The sequence below is a fragment of the Rattus norvegicus genome, chromosome 20 (genome assembly GCF_021556685.1).
Source record: "Rattus norvegicus strain SHRSP/BbbUtx chromosome 20, alternate assembly SHRSP_T2T, whole genome shotgun sequence".
NCBI lineage: Eukaryota > Metazoa > Chordata > Mammalia > Rodentia > Muridae > Rattus > Rattus norvegicus.
Genome location: NC_141553.1, coordinates 38,563,875 through 38,585,429, shown reverse-complemented (window position 1 = coordinate 38,585,429; position 21,555 = coordinate 38,563,875).

Genomic DNA, 21,555 nt, shown 5'->3' with positions numbered 1-21,555 from the left:
ATGTGTCTGTGTGTGTGTTTGCGTGTGTGTGTGTGTGTGTGTTTGCACCTTTGTTTGCATTTAACATGTTAATGGTGAGAATTCCTGAAAATCTGGCCCAACTGTTCTGACAGGAAATGCATGAATGCGCATTCCCGAATCTCTACATGAACTATTGTGGTTTTTGGCCTATTTGCCTGTGTAAAAGACTTTCTTTCTGCATGTGCTATTCTCTTCTCTCGGTTTAATAGAGTTCTGTTGCTCCCAACTACCACCTAGCCCTACAAGAAGGAAAGAAGTGCCATGACTTGCATGACCCCTAGAAGTGATATCCTTGGTTCTCAGGACAAGTGGTTGGGATCCTCAGTTGGGGGGTCTTCTCTTTCCAACCTGTGTGGATCCAGATGGGATGAGATCAGCACGGATTCAACTTGGCTAGTGATACCACCTAAGGCACAGTCCACTCTGCCTTCCTCTTCTGAAGCCGGCTTACCACCTCCACGATTTCCTGGATACTCTGCCCAAAGCCAGGAAGGACCTATGGTGCTCCCTCCTTGGACGATCTGTCTGCTGGATTCTTGATTCCTAGGACATTTATTGTGCTTCCTTGTTCTGTGTCCAGAATGGCATGCAAGGGACTGCGAGACTTTGGGAGAGACTTTGCTGAGTCTGATAGGTTTCTTGAGGTCTTGTTCCGGGTCTCCCGTTCTCAGGTGGGAGGCTTGGCAGGTGTAGAGCTTCCTGGCATGGCCTTGATTCAAGGAGGACGACTGTAGCCCACGGCTCCTTTCGAGTGGGCGGAGCTCCGGGAGCAGAGAGAGAGGTATTTAAGGGCAGGGGTCCCAGCCCTACGGCTGGCATTTGCTCAAGCTTGCGCTTGCTCTGGAGCGGTCCTGACTATATTCTCCAGCTTGAGGACTCCTGGCATCGAATCCTTAGGAGCATGGAAGCTGGAAGCAATGTGGATAGCAGCTGTGTGCTGCGGGAATCCCGGCGCAGGAAGACGGTTTGGCAGGCCTGGCAAAAGAAGGCCCTGCTATCAGCTTTCAGCAAGAACAAATACCCGAGCTTCTGGGACAGGCAGGAACTGGCCAGGCAAATACAGCTCCCTGCGTCCCGCATCCGAGTGTGGTTTCAGAACCAAAGAAGTCGCACTGGAGAGGTGAGGCACGGCCCAAAGCGGTCCAGCAGAGGCTCCATTCCGCTAGCCTCCCAAGAGCTCGAGGAAGGGTTTGGCTCCAGGTCACAAGGTAGCAGCATGCCCTCGGACAGCAAAAGGCCTCGCACTCGACTCAACTTGCAACAGCGCAGGATCCTAGTGCAAGCCTTTGAGAGGAACCCGTTGCCAGGCTTTGCTACCAGGGAGCAGCTGGGCCAAAGGACAGGTTTGAATGAGGACACGATCCACATATGGTTTCAGAACAGAAGAGCGCGGCAAGCCCGCGCTCCAGATCAAGATGTGCCTGCTTCACAAGTGCAGGATGTGGCAACTGGAGGTCTCAGTGGCAAGGATGAGGCAGCACCGGACAACCTGTTATTGATGGCTGCTGCAGGAGGTGTGGGCATGGAGAACTCGAGCTCCAGCGACCAGCCCCACTTCCACGAAGAGTCCCAGCATCCCCAAGTGGCACTGCCCGAAGGACGAGGCCAATCACAGACAGCCACTCAAGCATACGAGCCAGGAACTCTGGAACTCCTCCTTGATGAACTGCTGGAAGAAGACCAAGTGGAGGGTGACAGGCCATTCCCTGTGGATCTGGATGGAAATCCTGGTGGCAAGGAGCACGGGGTTGTCCAGGAAACCATCTTGCAACTGGCTGCCACGGACTGTGTTTCCAAGGAATCCTCAAGTTATAGCGACCCAACCAATTTCTCCAGAGAGTCTCAGCTACCACAATGGGCACAGCCTGAAGGACAAGGCCAAGAACAGGCTCTCATTCAGGGATGCAACAGGGGCCCTCTGGAACTCTTCATGGATCAACTGCTGATGGAAGTTCGAGTGGAGACGCTCTCCCCAGGCCCTGTACATCTGGAAGGTGGAGGGAAGCAAATGGATGCAACACCTGAGCTGCCTCTCTCTCAAGAAGAATATGAGGCTCTGCTGGATATTCTCTGAGTCCCAGCCTGGAAGCTCCTATCCAGAAGACACCCGCAATCAACACTTGAGAATGTAGACAGCCCAAAAAGTATATGCATCAAAACCCCTATTACAGTGGGTGCTTTCGATGGAAGGCATCTTGCTTACTAGAAGGAGGAAATGCACGTGGGTTTTCCATGTGCAGTGCCTACATGAGGACCCTGGGATGAGGAAACGGGCTCTGAGCATGGGATTCTGCTGAAGGAGCACAGGGCAAGATCACCAGGGACTCCTAAAACATCAAGGAGGCCTAATGAAAAGCCCAACTGACAGAACACACCATTGAACGGGCTCCATTAGACTCCAGGAAATCTCATGGGTCACCAGGTATAGGCTACACATCTCAGGACACTGAACCAGGAAGGAGTTATGAAGACTTCTTCCTTGGGACTAAGAACTGCAGCACTTCTTACCAATGCCTTATGCTTAGCTGTGAGTTGACTAACAAACCACCCATTCTATATGTACTCCTAGCACATTTGTTTAGTTTACTTTTGTTTTGTTTTGTCTTGCTTTGTTCTACTTCCCATTGCATTCAATAAAGGTTTGCATTGTTTGTTTGTTTGCTTGCTTGCTTGTTTGCTTGTGTGTTTGTATGGGTGGTTGAATTGGCTGTTTGGTTTAGGCATGAGCTTTCCAATTCAAAGGGTGGTAAGACTTGGGAAGGCAGTGAGGCAGGATGAGAGGTCTGAAAGGGAAATAACAAGGAAAGCTGATCAGTGTTCAATGCAGACATGGCACTGTTTGCTAAAGCAAACAAGCAGGGAAAATGTCAACCTAAAGAAGAGTGTGTGTAAGGCCACAAAACTGTAAATGAACATCATCCTTGAAATGGAGTGCAACCAAAGTGTCGTGAACAATTCATTCCAGGATTGACACTGATTCAATCAGACAAGCCGAATACCTTCCTCCTCCCACAGTGAGGTGTATCCCACACTCTCAGGTATCCGTCTTTTATCCTTGAGTTTCCCAAGCCTAGCACGGCCCTGCATTCCCTAATGTGAGGTCCCTCCAAACCCACCTGAAGACTGCAATTGCCTAGAGGTAGGCTGTTGTCCTTGGGTGCATGCAGCCACATTGCCTCAAGGAGCATAGGGCTTATAAGGTCTTTCAGCACAGGTTTTGAGTCTTTTGTTCCACATTCACAAGTCAGACTTGCTGGCCCGGTTTTTGTGTATGCTCGTGTGTGTGTGTGTGTGTGTGTGTGTGTGTGTGTGTGTGAGTGTGTATGTGTATGTGTGTGTTATTTGTTTTTCTGTTATTTGTGTGTGTTTGCATGTCCATGTGTGAGTGTCTGTGTGTGTGTGCTTGTTTTGTGTGTGTGTTATTTGTATTTGTGTTATCTCTGTGTGTGTATGTGTGTGTGTTTGTGTGTGCCTGTGTGTGTTTGTGTGTGCGTGTGTGTGCTTTGTTGTGTGTGTGCTATTTCTATTTGTGTTATTTGTATGTGTCTGTGTGTGTGTTTGCGTGTGTGTGTGTGTGTGTGTTTGCACCTTTGTTTGCATTTAACATGTTAATGGTGAGAATTCCTGAAAATCTGGCCCAACTGTTCTGACAGGAAATGCATGAATGCGCATTCCCGAATCTCTACATGAACTATTGTGGTTTTTGGCCTATTTGCCTGTGTAAAAGACTTTCTTTCTGCATGTGCTATTCTCTTCTCTCGGTTTAATAGAGTTCTGTTGCTCCCAACTACCACCTAGCCCTACAAGAAGGAAAGAAGTGCCATGACTTGCATGACCCCTAGAAGTGATATCCTTGGTTCTCAGGACAAGTGGTTGGGATCCTCAGTTGGGGGGTCTTCTCTTTCCAACCTGTGTGGATCCAGATGGGATGAGATCAGCACGGATTCAACTTGGCTAGTGATACCACCTAAGGCACAGTCCACTCTGCCTTCCTCTTCTGAAGCCGGCTTACCACCTCCACGATTTCCTGGATACTCTGCCCAAAGCCAGGAAGGACCTATGGTGCTCCCTCCTTGGACGATCTGTCTGCTGGATTCTTGATTCCTAGGACATTTATTGTGCTTCCTTGTTCTGTGTCCAGAATGGCATGCAAGGGACTGCGAGACTTTGGGAGAGACTTTGCTGAGTCTGATAGGTTTCTTGAGGTCTTGTTCCGGGTCTCCCGTTCTCAGGTGGGAGGCTTGGCAGGTGTAGAGCTTCCTGGCATGGCCTTGATTCAAGGAGGACGACTGTAGCCCACGGCTCCTTTCGAGTGGGCGGAGCTCCGGGAGCAGAGAGAGAGGTATTTAAGGGCAGGGGTCCCAGCCCTACGGCTGGCATTTGCTCAAGCTTGCGCTTGCTCTGGAGCGGTCCTGACTATATTCTCCAGCTTGAGGACTCCTGGCATCGAATCCTTAGGAGCATGGAAGCTGGAAGCAATGTGGATAGCAGCTGTGTGCTGCGGGAATCCCAGCGCAGGAAGACGGTTTGGCAGGCCTGGCAAAAGAAGGCCCTGCTATCAGCTTTCAGCAAGAACAAATACCCGAGCTTCTGGGACAGGCAGGAACTGGCCAGGCAAATACAGCTCCCTGCGTCCCGCATCCGAGTGTGGTTTCAGAACCAAAGAAGTCGCACTGGAGAGGTGAGGCACGGCCCGAAGCGGTCCAGCAGAGGCTCCATTCCGCTAGCCTCCCAAGAGCTCGAGGAAGGGTTTGGCTCCAGGTCACAAGGTAGCAGCATGCCCTCGGACAGCAAAAGGCCTCGCACTCGACTCAACTTGCAACAGCGCAGGATCCTAGTGCAAGCCTTTGAGAGGAACCCGTTGCCAGGCTTTGCTACCAGGGAGCAGCTGGGCCAAAGGACAGGTTTGAATGAGGACACGATCCACATATGGTTTCAGAACAGAAGAGCGCGGCAAGCCCGCGCTCCAGATCAAGATATGCCTGCTTCACAAGTGCAGGATGTGGCACCTGGAGGTCTCAGTGGCAAGGATGAGGCAGCACCGGACAACCTGTTATTGATGGCTGCTGCAGGAGGTGTGGGCATGGAGAACTCGAGCTCCAGCGACCAGCCCCACTTCCACGAAGAGTCCCAGCATCCCCAAGTGGCACTGCCCGAAGGACGAGGCCAATCACAGACAGCCACTCAAGCATACGAGCCAGGAACTCTGGAACTCCTCCTTGATGAACTGCTGGAAGAAGACCAAGTGGAGGGTGACAGGCCATTCCCTGTGGATCTGGATGGAAATCCTGGTGGCAAGGAGCACGGGGTTGTCCAGGAAACCATCTTGCAACTGGCTGCCACGGACTGTGTTTCCAAGGAATCCTCAAGTTATAGCGACCCAACCAATTTCTCCAGAGAGTCTCAGCTACCACAATGGGCACAGCCTGAAGGACAAGGCCAAGAACAGGCTCTCACTCAGGGATGCAACAGGGGCCCTCTGGAACTCTTCCTGGATCAACTGCTGATGGAAGTTCGAGTGGAGACGCTCTCCCCAGGCCCTGTACATCTGGAAGGTGCAGTTCAGCAAATGGATGCAACACCTGAGCTGCCTCTCTCTCAAGAAGAATATGAGGCTCTGCTGGATATTCTCTGAGTCCCAGCCTGGAAGCTCCTATCCAGAAGACACCCGCAATCAACACTTGAGAATGTAGACAGCCCAAAAAGTATATGCATCAAAACCCCTATTACAGTGGGTGCTTTCGATGGAAGGCATCTTGCTTACTAGAAGGAGGAAATGCACGTGGGTTTTCCATGTGCAGTGCCTACATGAGGACCCTGGGATGAGGAAACGGGCTCTGAGCATGGGATTCTGCTGAAGGAGCACAGGGCAAGATCACCAGGGACTCCTAAAACATCAAGGAGGCCTAATGAAAAGCCCAACTGACAGAACACACCATTGAACTGGCTCCAGCAGACTCCAGGAAATCTCATGGGTCACCAGGTATAGGCTACACATCTCAGGACACTGAACCAGGAAGGAGTTATGAAGACTTCTTCCTTGGGACTAAGAACTGCTGCACTTCTTACGAATGCCTTATGCTTAGCTGTGAGTTGACTAACAAACCACCCATTCTATATGTACTCCTAGCACATTTGTTTAGTTTACTTTTGTTTTGTTTTGTCTTGCTTTGTTCTACTTCCCATTGCATTCAATAAAGGTTTGCATTGTTTGTTTGTTTGCTTGCTTGCTTGTTTGCTTGTGTGTTTGTATGGGTGGTTGAATTGGCTGTTTGCTTTAGGCATGAGCTTTCCAATTCAAAGGGTGGTAAGACTTGGGAAGGCAGTGAGGCAGGATGAGAGGTCTGAAAGGGAAATAACAAGGAAAGCTGATCAGTGTTCAATGCAGACATGGCACTGTTTGCTAAAGCAAACAAGCAGGGAAAATGTCAACCTAAAGAAGAGTGTGTGTAAGGCCACAAAACTGTAAATGAACATCATCCTGGAAATGGAGTGCAACCAAAGTATCATGAACAATTCATTCCAGGATTGACACTGATTCAATCAGACGAGCCGAATACCTTCCTCCTCCCACAGTGAGGTGTATCCCACACTCTCAGGTATCCGTCTTTTATCCTTGAGTTTCCCAAGCCTAGCACGGCCCTGCATTCCCTAATGTGAGGTCCCTCCAAACCGACCTGAAGACTGCAATTGCCTAGAGGTAGGCAGTTGTCCTTGGGTGCATGCAGCCACATTGCCTCAAGGAGCATAGGGCTTATACAGGAAATTCAGCACAGGTTTTGGGTCTTTTGTTCCACATTCACAAGTCAGACTTGCTGGCCCGGTTTTTGTGTATGCTCGTGTGTGTGTGTGTGTGTGTGTGTGTGTGTGTGTGTGAGTGTGTGTGTGTATGTGTGTGTTATTTGTATTTGTGTTATTTGTGTGTGTTTCATGTGCATGTGTGAGTGTCTGTGTGTGTGCTTGTTTTGTGTGTGTGTTATTTGTATTTGTGTTATCTCTGTGTGTGTATGTGTGTGTGTTTGTGTGTGCGTGTGTGTGTGCTTTGTTGTGTGTGTGTGCTATTTCTATTTGTGTTATTTGTGTGTATATGTGTGTCTGTTTGTGTGTGTGTGTGTGTGTGTGTGTGTGTGTGTTTGCGCCTGTGTTTCATGGAACATGTTAATTGTGAGAATTCCTGAAAATCTGGCCCAACTGGTCTGACAGTAAATACATGAATACGCATTCCCGTATCTCTACATGAACTATTGTGGTTTTCGTCCTATTTGCCTGTGTAAAAGACTTTCTTTCTGCATGTGCTATTCTCTTCTCTCGGTTCAATATTGTTCTGTTGCTCCCAACTACCACCTAGCCCTACAAGCAAGAAGGAAGTGCCATGACTGGCATGACCCCTGGAAGTGATGTCCTTGGGTCTCAGAACATGTGGTTGGGATCCTCAGTTGGTTGTCTTCTCTTTCCAACCTGTGTGGATCCAGATGGGATGAGATCAGCACGGATTCAACTTGGCTAGTGATACCACCTAAGGCACAGTCCACTCTGCCTTCCTCTTCTGAAGCCGGCTTACCACCTCCACGATTTCCTGGATATTCTGCCCAAAGCCAGGAAGGACCTATGGTGCTCCCTCCTTGGACGATCTGTCTGCTGGATTCTTGATTCCTAGGACATTTATTGTGCTTCCTTGTTCTGTGTCCAGAATGGCATGCAAGGGACTGCGAGACTTTGGGAGAGACTTTGCTGAGTCTGATAGGTTTCTTGAGGTCTTGTTCCGGGTCTCCCGTTCTCAGGTGGGAGGCTTGGCAGGTGTAGAGCTTCCTGGCATGACCTTGATTCAAGGAGGACGACTGTAGCCCACGGCTCCTTTCGAGTGGGCGGAGCTCCGGGAGCAGAGAGAGAGGTATTTAAGGGCAGGGGTCCCAGCCCTACGGCTGGCATTTGCTCAAGCTTGCGCTTGCTCTGGAGCGGTCCTGACTATATTCTCCAGCTTGAGGACTCCTGGCATCGAATCCGTAGGAGTATGGAAGCTGGAAGCAATGTGGATAGCAGCTGTGTGCTGCGGGAATCCCGGCGCAGGAAGACGGTTTGGCAGGCCTGGCAAAAGAAGGCCCTGCTATCAGCTTTCAGCAAGAACAAATACCCGAGCTTCTGGGACAGGCAGGAACTGGCCAGGCAAATACAGCTCCCTGCGTCCCGCATCCGAGTGTGGTTTCAGAACCAAAGAAGTCGCACTGGAGAGGTGAGGCACGGCCCGAAGCGGTCCAGCAGAGGCTCCATTCCGCTAGCCTCCCAAGAGCTCGAGGAAGGGTTTGGCTCCAGGTCACAAGGTAGCAGCATGCCCTCGGACAGCAAAAGGCCTCGCACTCGACTCAACTTGCAACAGCGCAGGATCCTAGTGCAAGCCTTTGAGAGGAACCCGTTGCCAGGCTTTGCTACCAGGGAGCAGCTGGGCCAAAGGACAGGTTTGAATGAGGACACGATCCACATATGGTTTCAGAACAGAAGAGCGCGGCAAGCCCGCGCTCCAGATCAAGATGTGCCTGCTTCACAAGTGCAGGATGTGGCAACTGGAGGTCTCAGTGGCAAGGATGAGGCAGCACCGGACAACCTGTTATTGATGGCTGCTGCAGGAGGTGTGGGCATGGAGAACTCGAGCTCCAGCGACCAGCCCCACTTCCACGAAGAGTCCCAGCATCCCCAAGTGGCACTGCCCGAAGGACGAGGCCAATCACAGACAGCCACTCAAGCATACGAGCCAGGAACTCTGGAACTCCTCCTTGATGAACTGCTGGAAGAAGACCAAGTGGAGAGTGACAGGCCATTCGCTGTGGATCTGGATGGAAATCCTGGTGGCAAGGAGCACGGGGTTGTCCAGGAAACCATCTTGCAACTGGCTGCCACGGACTGTGTTTCCAAGGAATCCTCAAGTTATAGCGACCCAACCAATTTCTCCAGAGAGTCTCAGCTACCACAATGGGCACAGCCTGAAGGACAAGGCCAAGAACAGGCTCTCACTCAGGGATGCAACAGGGGCCCTCTGGAACTCTTCCTGGATCAACTGCTGATGGAAGTTCGAGTGGAGACGCTCTCCCCAGGCCCTGTACATCTGGAAGGTGCAGTTCAGCAAATGGATGCAACACCTGAGCTGCCTCTCTCTCAAGAAGAATATGAGGCTCTGCTGGATATTCTCTGAGTCTCAGCCTGGAAGCTCCTATCCAGAAGACACCCGCAATCAACACTTGAGAATGTAGACAGCCCAAAAAGTATATGCATCAAAACCCCTATTACAGTGGGTGCTTTCGATGGAAGGCATCTTGCTTACTAGAAGGAGGAAATGCACGTGGGTTTTCCATGTGCAGTGCCTACATGAGGACCCTGGGATGAGGAAACGGGCTCTGAGCATGGGATTCTGCTGAAGGAGCACAGGGCAAGATCACCAGGGACTCCTAAAACATCAAGGAGGCCTAATGAAAAGCCCAACTGACAGAACACACCATTGAACGGGCTCCATTAGACTCCAGGAAATCTCATGGGTCACCAGGTATAGGCTACACATCTCAGGACACTGAACCAGGAAGGAGTTATGAAGACTTCTTCCTTGGGACTAAGAACTGCAGCACTTCTTACCAATGCCTTATGCTTAGCTGTGAGTTGACTAACAAACCACCCATTCTATATGTACTCCTAGCACATTTGTTTAGTTTACTTTTGTTTTGTTTTGTCTTGCTTTGTTCTACTTCCCATTGCATTCAATAAAGGTTTGCATTGTTTGTTTGTTTGCTTGCTTGCTTGTTTGCTTGTGTGTTTGTATGGGTGGTTGAATTGGCTGTTTGGTTTAGGCATGAGCTTTCCAATTCAAAGGGTGGTAAGACTTGGGAAGGCAGTGAGGCAGGATGAGAGGTCTGAAAGGGAAATAACAAGGAAAGCTGATCAGTGTTCAATGCAGACATGGCACTGTTTGCTAAAGCAAACAAGCAGGGAAAATGTCAACCTAAAGAAGAGTGTGTGTAAGGCCACAAAACTGTAAATGAACATCATCCTGGAAATGGAGTGCAACCAAAGTATCGTGAACAATTCATTCCAGGATTGACACTGATTCAATCAGACAAGCCGAATACCTTCCTCCTCCCACAGTGAGGTGTATCCCACACTCTCAGGTATCCGTCTTTTATCCTTGAGTTTCCCAAGCCTAGCACGGCCCTGCATTCCCTAATGTGAGGTCCCTCCAAACCCACCTGAAGACTGCAATTGCCTAGAGGTAGGTAGTTGTCCTTGGGTGCATGCAGCCACATTGCCTCAAGGAGCATAGGGCTTATACAGGTCTTTCAGCACAGGTTTGGGTCTTTTGTTCCACATTCACAAGTCAGACTTGCTGGCCCGGTTTTTGTGTATGCTCGTGTGTGTTTGTGTGTGTGTGTGTGTGTGAGTGTGTATGTGTATGTGTGTGTTATTTGTATTTCTGTTATTTGTGTGTGTTTGCATGTGCATGTGTGAGTGTCTGTGTGTGTGTGCTTGTTTTGTGTGTGTGTTATTTGTATTTGTGTTATCTCTGTGTGTGTATGTGTGTGTGTTTGTGTGTGCCTGTGTGTGTTTGTGTGTGCGTGTGTGTGTGCTTTGTTGTGTGTGTGCTATTTCTATTTGTGTTATTTGTATGTGTCTGTGTGTGTGTTTGCGTGTGTGTGTGTGTGTGTTTGCACCTTTGTTTGCATTTAACATGTTAATGGTGAGAATTCCTGAAAATCTGGCCCAACTGTTCTGACAGGAAATGCATGAATGCGCATTCCCGAATCTCTACATGAACTATTGTGGTTTTTGGCCTATTTGCCTGTGTAAAAGACTTTCTTTCTGCATGTGCTATTCTCTTCTCTCGGTTTAATAGAGTTCTGTTGCTCCCAACTACCACCTAGCCCTACAAGAAGGAAAGAAGTGCCATGACTTGCATGACCCCTGGAAGTGATATCCTTGGTTCTCAGGACAAGTGGTTGGGATCCTCAGTTGGGGGGTCTTCTCTTTCCAACCTGTGTGGATCCAGATGGGATGAGATCAGCACGTATTCAACTTGGCTAGTGATACCACCTAAGGCACAGTCCACTCTGCCTTCCTCTTCTGAAGCCGGCTTACCACCTCCACGATTTCCTGGATACTCTGCCCAAAGCCAGGAAGGACCTATGGTGCTCCCTCCTTGGACGATCTGTCTGCTGGATTCTTGATTCCTAGGACATTTTTTGTGCTTCCTTGTTCTGTGTCCAGAATGGCATGCAATGGACTGCGAGACTTTGGGAGAGACTTTGCTGAGTCTGATAGGTTTCTTGAGGTCTTGTTCCGGGTCTCCTGTTCTCAGGTGGGAGGTGTGGCAGGTGTAAAGCGTCGTTGCATGACCTTGATTCAAGGGTCTGGAGTCGACTGTAGCCCACGGCTCCTTTCGAGTGGGCGGAGCTCCGGGAGCAGAGAGAGAGGTATTTAAGGGCAGGGGTCCCAGCCCTACGGCTGGCATTTGCTGAAGCTTGTGCTTGCTCTGGAGCGGTCCTGACTATATTCTCCAGTTTGAGGACTCCTGGCATCGAATCCTTAGGAGCATGGAAGCTGGAAGCAATGGGGATAGCAGGCTTTGCTACCATGGAGCAGCTGTGTGAGAGGATAGGTTTGCCTGAGGACACGATCCACATATGGTTTCAGAACAGCAGAGCGCGGCAAGTCCGAGCTCTAGATCAAGATCTGCCTGCTTCAGCAGTGCAGGATATGGCATTGGAGGTCTCAGTAGCAGGGATCATGAGGCAGCCCAGGATATCTTGTTTCCACTTGCTGCTGTAGGTTGTATGGTCATGGAGTACTCGAGCTCTAGTGAACTGCCCACCTCCTGCAGAGAATCCCACCATTCCCAATGGCACAGCCAGAAGAACCATGCCAAGCAGAGACATATACTCAAGCAACCCGCTCAGTCCTTCCAGAGCTCCTCCTTTATGAACTGCTGGAAGTAGGTCAAGTGGAGGATCATGAGCCACTCTCTCTTAATCTGGATGGAAGTTCTGGTGGCAAGTAGCACGAGGGTGTCAGGAAATCTTTTGCAACCTGTGCCCAGGATTGTGTTTCCATGGAAAACTCGAGTTCTCGCGACCCATCCACTTTCTGCAGATAGTCTCAGCACAGTCAAAAAGACCAGGCTAAACACAGCCTCTCATTCAAGCATGCAACAGTGGCCCTCCTCACCCCTCCCTGTTCAGCTGCTGACTGAAGTCCAAGTTGAGAAGTATGCCCCAGTCCTTTGGATCTGGAAATACAAGGTCGCAAATGGACACAATTCCCAAGCTGCATCTCACTCTAGATGAGAGTAATGGATGATTTATCTAGTACATCTTACTCTTAGTCATATATGTATTTGAGGGATATGTCTTTAGGATTGGAGTTGTGAGTACTGGTTTGGTATCGCCTCCATATAGGTAAAACACACACCTGCAAACAGCACTACCTATCACATATAGCAATATAGTCCTTCCCTTAATGGCAAATTCATTTACACTTAAATGGCGAAGTCTGCCCCCTCTCTGCTACACACAAATCATGGTTGTGCTTTTCTTTAAGGGTAATATCCATTTAAAAATGACTAATATGTTCTTTATCTATCTGTGTCCATTCTTTTGCTGGCAAATTTGTTGTTGTTGTTTTTCACAGTTGACTTATGCTTCTTTCTATAAATTTGGCACATTTTCTTTATCCATCTTTCCACTGAGGGGAAATGTAGGCTTTTTCCAATTTCTGGCTATTATTTATAAAGCTTGTATGAGCTTTAGCCTTCTGGACAGGAACTATCTTGTCTAAAGTAGACTTCTAATTAAATGTTTGAAAGGTAGTGTATTGTTGTGAGTGCTGCTTATTCTTGCATACTAATAGGCTCTTGTTGATGAAGCATCAGACTTTAGAAACACCGCAAATGGATTGGAAGACATTGCTAAAAGAGTGATTTAAATACCTTCAATTTTTTCAAGATGGATTTTAAAATGTATGTATTAAAGTTTTTATGTAAGTATTCAACTGCAGATATTCACAGTCAAATCTGTCAGAATCTTATATCTTTCCTAAGGGAAGAAAGGTGCAGTCGGGGAAGATATTCCTTCATTCTCACAGGGGAAACATAAGCCTGCATGTGTTCATACATAGATGCATCTTCATGATATTTAGTTCATATTTATTTCCAAGTAGACTCAGAAAATGTTGACAGTCCATTGCCTTGTAAGATCTACCCAAGTGCATCTGTACCACTACACTTGTATTCTGCAACATTTGTGTCTGCTTTATTTGTGTATTTTCTGACATAGACTCTTGTACTGCTGCATCTTCCATTTTGCATTCATTGTGATGCAACTATATCAGAGACAAATATTATCTCTGCATCTTTTAGTAAAAAAAATTCAAAAGTATCCAAAGCAAGCTGCCAAATTCTCAAGTACATGAAACATTTCAAAACAATTCTGAGGGCATAGTATAATTTTGCTTTGAATAAAATGCCTTATCAATAATTCATACTCCAATTAAATATGTGATATATCACAAATACATTAATACAAATAATTACCAATTTCTAAAATAGAAGGAAATAAATATACCTGAGAGCATTTCCATATTTAAATCAAAGTTTTTATTGTAACAAGCATCCTCTCCATCTAAAAATGAATTTTCACTTAATTTTGAAGCAAAAAAAAGATGGGAAAGTATTCCTATAAATAACCTAAGTGTAGAAACACTACCTTGTGCAGAAAGCTGATAAATCAAAGAGGTGATGTTAAAAGCAAATGGTCCAGCAGTCAGCAACTTATGGATAATAGACTTACGGATAATAGCAGTCACAACTGCTATGAGGAATTGAAACAATCAAAGTTCATCTGGCATTAGGTATAACTTGAAGGTCAGAGATAGCACATATCAATAAAAATAAGGAGAAAATGGTTTCACAAAATTTTCAATATGAACACTTGTAACAAACAATAAATTTATGGGCATAAAGATTCAAAATGGTTGGAGGAAGAGGACAGAGTCAAAATACGCATAAGATAATAATCTCTGGTAAACCATCTAATGGATATTAAGAAAAATTGGATCCTATATATGTTAGTGCTTGTCGCTTTGGAAATCAATATGGCATGTTCTCAAAAAATTGGGAATTTATTTACCTCAAGACCAGGTATACCATTACTATGTATATACACAAATAACACTCTACAATACCATCAGGACACTTGTTCACCTTGTTCAAAGCAGCTTTATTCATAATACCCAGAAACTGGAAACCACTTATATTTCCCCTCAATGGAAAGATGGATGAATGGAATATGGTAAATTTACCGAATGATGCATAAGTCAACTGTTAAAAACAACACCAACATGAAACTTGCCAGCAAAAGAATGAACACTAATAAAGAAGGTACTAGTCACTTGTAAGTCGATATTATCCTTAAAGTAATAACCATATTATTATCCAAAGACCCAAAGGACCTAAGTAACAAGGATGACTCCCCTGGGGACACATGATTCTCACTAAGAAGAGAAACCAAAATAGACAGACCAGGTCCATGAGGAAAGTGAGCTGCGTATGTATAGGTTTGGGGATGGGAACAGGAAGGATCAGGTGTGGGGAGGACTGAGGGAGAGAGTACTGAAAGAGACCATTGGAATGGGAGCTTTGCTCACTTCTGAGACAATTTTGAATCCTAGGGAAATGGAAACTCTCAGATATCCATGAGGATAACTCTGTCTAAGAGTCTTAGGAATGAGTATGTAAACCCTGAACTGGTTATCTCCAGTAACCAGCCAAAATTTGCAGTGGAGGTATTGAACACCAAGCCAGCCATAAAACCTTCAATCTTCAATTTGTCTTGCTTACAAGAATGGGCTGGTTAAAGTTGGTAAAGATATTGTGGGAATGAACAACCCTTGACTGGTTCACCTTTAAATCCATGCTATGAGGGGGAGCTCACCTGTGACTCTGTCTGGAGTGCCAGAAACCTGTCATGGCAGGTTGATATAGGAAAGCTGGCCTTTTGTGGAGAGAAACAGAATGTGTGTAGGCATGGTAAGAAGGGATTTTGGAAGTAAGATTGAGAGGAGAAAAGGGAGGGAAAACAACCATCAGGACATAAATAAAAATGCATGGAAATAAAGAAGCATACTCACCCTGTAAATCTTTTCTCCCAAGAAATTGACTTACCTTAATTTTTCACCAGGACATCTATTTCATCTTCAGATTTCTATTTATATATGTAGTGCTATAGTATATAGCTGTAAACCAGCACTCATATGTTGGAGCACAGGATTCCCAAATTGAGACTGGAATTGTTTGTCCTTATCTGTACATCATAACAAAAATCAATGGGGGGCTTAAAGATTTTATTTTTATTTGTCTTACCTGTGGTGATCAATGCCTTCATTAATGGATGTTGGGCCAGGGATTTAAGCAGGAGGAAAGGCAGAGAACATAGAGGAAATGCTGGCTTCTCAGTTTCTATTCATGGCTGGGTTGCTTTACATATAAATATACAACTCTGGACCAACTTTAAGAGTTGGAGCCGCTCAAGGTGGGCTGGTATCTCCCATATCATTAATCAAGACAATGGGTCCTATAACGCTCCACTAACTGCAAATCCTTAGCCTATTTTCAGACACTCAGCCATTTAAACCTCTTAGTTTGTGATCCAGTGTTGTCAGTAAATGGATACATGAAGAAAACGTTATACTAACTCAGGTGGCAGAGACCTACACAGAAAAACACCATAAATATTTTATATTTTCTGCATACACACACACACACACACACACACACACACAGAGAGAGAGAGAGAGAGAGAGAGAGAGAGAGAGAGAGAGAGAGAGAGAAAGAGAGAGAGAGATCATTAGATGTTTATATAAAATATGGATGAACAGATAGTAGAGGGGCTAACTAACAGGACTTGACAACTGGACGCTGCTTTTTGTATTTTTAACCTTTTTTGCTGTAGAGTAGAGACTACCAAGCAGGAATGGATAACTAGGATTGCAATGGTATATAGGCATTTCCTGTAAGAAAATTGGGTACTAGCAGGAGCTGAACCTGAACTCTGTATATGTTATATGTGTCTTTGGCTGTTATGGAGGAAACACTACAGAGAAGCAGACAGAGACATTTATTGTATGAGACTTTTAGATACAGAGGAATAGACACCTAGACCCCATCTATATGCCAATGTGGAACATTAATTGAATGGGAATCTATCTAGCAGTAACTGATACCTCCCTGTAAATATGTATGTGTGTATACTTGTTTGTTTGTTGGTATGTGTGTGTCTATGAAAACCTTTGTACAAAACAGGACCAGAAAGGTAATCATGTCTTTAGGTATGTATGTGTGTCCTTACAAGGAAACTTGTGTCTAGCACAACTTGATAGCTTGCAATAAGAGCATCTCTCCTTCTGCATAAGAATTTCTGTATATGTGCTTCCATAATAGGGAAGTATTAGCTATTAGCTGGAACAGACACATCTGTGAGTGAGCGGTACACTGTAGTTGAGGAGATACATAGTAGGACTAGACACTGGCTTATTATGTGATCATAGATTTTTTGATGTAGAGTATGGGCTACTGTGTAGGAACAAACACAGAACCATGCCCGTATTGTGAAGCTTTGTTTAAAATGGAGGAAAGAAATAACAAAACCTGACCTTTGTCTTGTATGAATTTGGAGAGCTATGATATTCAAGAAGGGGTTAGAAGGTTCTCACACCTGATTGATAATTTATATGTGGGTTTCAGATAGATGGGAAAATCTTGTAGCAGTATCTTATACACAGAATTGTATGTGCATTTTGGGCTTTTGTTGTAAGAGAGAAGAGGCTACCTAGTAGGTACGAAGAACTAAGGCAAGGGATGCCTATGTGGTCTTTGTGTGTGTGTGTGTGTGTGTGTGTGTGTGTGTGTGTGTGTGTGTTTTACTGTGTGGAAGGTACCTTATACCTAGAAGTTTATCTAAGTCTTTGAATACAGGAGCACATATAGGATAACCTGATAGTCATTTGTTTGTGGCTTTAACTAGAGTTGGGGCAGACAGAGAGAAATTGGCTACCTAGACCTGTATGAGTACTTGGTTTTAGGAGGTACATTAGCATGACCTGACCCATTGCAGTGTATCTGCAGCTTTATCTCTAAGGCACAGAACAACTAGAAAAAACTGACACCTATTTACGTCTGGGCCTACATGTCCCAACCAGTGGTTTCCAGTATGTTCTTTTATCTAGCAGGGAATACTGTACCTAGAAGGTCCAGTCTAAGTGTGTCCCCCACATTCCATTACATGTGAAGTTCTACAGATGTGAGATGCATTTGTTCAGCAAGGAACAATGTAATATATCCACATTGGTGCCAGAGATGACAAATGGAGCTTATACTGAACACTATGTGTTAGCAGTGGTTTGTTGTGATGGAGGGCCTATGACTTAGTGAATGTAGTATTGCAGGTGCTGGATGCATATGGCTGTGAGAAACCTAGCATTTTATGTGGGTATTTTCAAATACATATGAATTTCTAGTTATCAGGCTTTGACAGCTCATATTCCATAGAAACACAGCTAAATTCACACAGACTACAGTCTATTCAACTGCTTTCCAAGCTTGGATATACTTCTTGATATCAGGATATAAACAACACTAAATTAATTCACTGATGTAATCTAAAATGCCCTGCTATCTACAATACACCAGACTTCACATTCACTGCAGGTTAAGGCAAGTCAGCATGTTATACACACACACACACACACACACACACACACACACACACACACACACACACACACACATTGCTCTGTATAACATTGACATCATCACCACTGTTCCACATAAACTGCTATTGTTATGTGTCATGTGGTCCTGGAACCAGACATCCTCCTATAGTTGTCACACAACACACACTGCTGTGTTCATAAGACACTACAGAATATCTCTTTGATAATCCTGCATAGAATTATCTCAGTATCAGGATCTTCCCCCACTATAGGTTTTATTAGACCCCTCCAATCTTGTTGCAAAATACCCTTGTGCACTACTATTTATCTAGCACCCTAAACACTCCATCCCCTTCTTTATGCCTGGAACATACTGCTTGATTTCAAGTCCTGTTGTACACCTACCTGAGACCCTATCCACTGCTGTATGTTATATATTTCTAGACCCTCTAGTCTTGAGCTGTATATTGTGCATGGTATGAGGCCTCACTCTTTCACCTGTATTGTTGCCCCAAAGTCCTTCAAATTTGCAGCCATGATTTATACCCAGCCTTGTGTACTAATGTATTGCACAGCAGAATGGTGGGATGCTGGTAAGATTTGAGGTCTATCATTGCATGTAACGTTGGAATCTCGACCAAAATGACAATATAGGACTGATAACTCCTAGATTCTACATGGAAGTGGCAGGGGTGTCTAGAAGAGTCTGAAAAACATTACTACTCACATGTTCCATGATTACCTATCTCAAGTTAGATGGTTTCACTTTTCTGGTTGTATCCTCTTGTGGGGTCTGAACATATTGAAATAAATAAATTCTATTTCCTCCCCTAGCTTCAACAGGAGTCTCAAATCCATCTTCTTCACATACGATCTATAAATAACTGAATGAAAGAGAAGGAGGGACTCCTGAGGCTGCTGAGTGGAAGAGACCACCAACACTGCTTACCCCTGCCCACATCCCTGGCCCAAGAGGAAACTGTATAAGGCCTCTGGGCTCCCGTGGGGGAGGGCCCAGGAGCGGCAGCACCGCTGCCTGAGACACCGCCGGAACCTGAAGGAAAGAGACTGGATAAACAGTTCTCTGCACCCAAATCCCGTGTGAGGGAGAGCGAAACCTTCAGAGAGGCAGACAAGCCTGGGAAACCAGAAGAGACTGTTCTCTGCACACACATCTCGGACGCCAGAGGAAAAAGCCAAAGACCATCTGGAACCTTGGTGCACTGAAGCTCCTGGAAGGGGCGGCACAGGTCTTCCTGGTTGCTGCCGCTGCAGATAGCCCGTGGGCAGCGCCCACGAGAGAACTTGAGCCTCGGGACCACAGGTAAGACCAAATTTTCTGCTGCAAGAAAGCTGCCTGGTGAACTCAAGACACAGGCCCACAGGAACAGCTGAAGACCTGTACAGAGGAAAAACTACACGCCCGAAAGCAGAACACTCTGTCCCCATAACTGGCTGAAAGAAAACAGGAAAACAGGACTACAGCACTCCTGACACACAGGCTTATAGGACAGTCTAGCCACTGTCAGAAATAGCACAACAAAGTAACACTAGAGATAATCTGATGGCAAGAGGCAAGTGCAGGAACCCAAGCAACAGAAACCAAGACTACATGGCATCATCGGAGCCCAATTCTCCCACCAAAATAAACATGGAATATCCAAACACACCAGAAAAGCAAGATCTAGTTTCAAAATCATATTTGATCATGATGCTGGAGGACTTCAAGAAAGATGTGAAGAACTCCCTTAGAGGAACACAGGAAAACATTAATAAACAAGTAGAAGCCCATAGAGAGGAGACACAAAAATCCCTGAAAGAATTCCAGGAAAACATAAATAAACAAGTAGAAGCCCAAAGAGAGGAGACACAAAAATCCCTGAAAGAATTCCAGGAAAACACAATCAAACAGTTGAAGGAATGAAAAATGGAAATAGAAGCAATCAAGAAAGAACACATGGAAACAACCCTGGATATAGAAAACCAAAAGAAGAGACAAGGAGCTGTAGATACAAGCTTCACCAACAGAATACAAGAGATGGAAGAGAGAATCTCGGGAGCAGAAGATTCCATAGACATCATTGACTCAACTGTCAAAGATAATGTAAAGCAGAAAAAGGTACTGGTCCAAAACATACAGGAAATCCAGGACTCAATGAGAAGAACAAACCTAAGGATAATAGGTATAGAAGAGAGTGAAGACTCCCAGCTCAAAGGACCAGTAAATATCTTCAACAAAATCATAGAAGAAAACTTCCCTAACCTAAAAAAAAGAGATACCCATAGGCATTCAAGAAGCCTAGAGAACTCCAAATAGATTGGACCAGAAAAGAAACAGCTCCCGTCACATAATTGTCAAAACACCAAACGCACAAAATAAAGAAAGAATATTAAAAGCAGTAAGGGAAAAAGGTCAAGTAACATATAAAGGGAGACCTATCAGAATCACACCAGACTTCTCGCCAGAAACTATGAAGGCCAGTAGATCCTGGACTGATGTCATACAGACCCTAAGAGAACACAAATGCCAGCCCAGGTTACTGTATCCTGCAAAACTCTCAACTAACATAGATGGAGAAACGAAGATATTCCATGACAAAACCAAATTTACACAATATCTTTCTACAAATCCAGCACTACAAAGGATAATAAAGGGTAAAGCCCAACATAAGGAGGCAAGCTATACCCTAGAAGAAGCAAGAAACTAATCATCTTGGCAACAAAACAAAGAGAAGAAAAGCACACAAACATAACCTCACATCCAAATATGAATATAACAGGAAGCAATAATCACTATTCCTTAATATCACTCAACATCAATGGCCTCAACTCCCCAATAAAAAGACATAGATTAACAAACTGGATACGCAACGAGGACCCTGCATTCTGCTGCCTACAGGAAACACACCTCAGAGACAAAGACAGACACTACCTCAGAGTGAAAGGCTGGAAAAGAACTTTCCAAGCAAATGGTCAGAAGAAGCAAGCTGGAGTAGACATTCTAATAACAAATAAAATCAATTTTCAATTAAAAGTCATCAAAAGGGGCACTCCTGAGGCTGCAGAGCGGAGGAGACCACCAACACTGCCCACCCCTGTCCACATCCCTGGACCAAGAGGAAACTGTATAAGGCCTCTGGGTTCCCGTAGGGGAGGGCACGGGAGCGGCAGGACCCCTGCGCCTGAGACACCGCCGGAACCTGAAGGAAACAGACTGGATAAACAGTTCTCTGCACCCAAATCCCGTGGGAGGGAGAGCTGAACCTTCAGAGAGGCGGACACGCCTGGGAAACCAGAAGAGACTGCACTCTGTGCACATCCAGATGCCAGAGGAAAACACCAAACGTCATCTGGAACCCTGGTGCACGGAGGCTCCCGGAAAGAGCAGCACAGATCTACCCAGTTGCTGCCGCCACGGGGAGGACTTAGGCAGTACCCCACGAGCAAACTTGAGCCTTGGAACCACAGGTAGGACCAAATTTTCCCCTGCAAGAAACCTGCTTGGTGAACTCAAGACACAGGCCCACAGGAACAGCTGAAGACCTGTACAGAGGAAAAACTACACGCCCGAAAGCAGAACACTCTGTCCCCATAACTGGCTGAAAGAAAACAGGAAAACAGGACTACAGCACTCCTGACACACAGGCTTATAGGACAGTCTAGCCACTGTCAGAAATAGCAGAACAAAGTAACACTAGAGATAATCTGATGGCGAGAGGCAAGTGCAGGAACCCAAGCAACAGAAACCAAGACTACATGGCATCATCGGAGTCCAATTCTCCCACCAAAGTAAACACG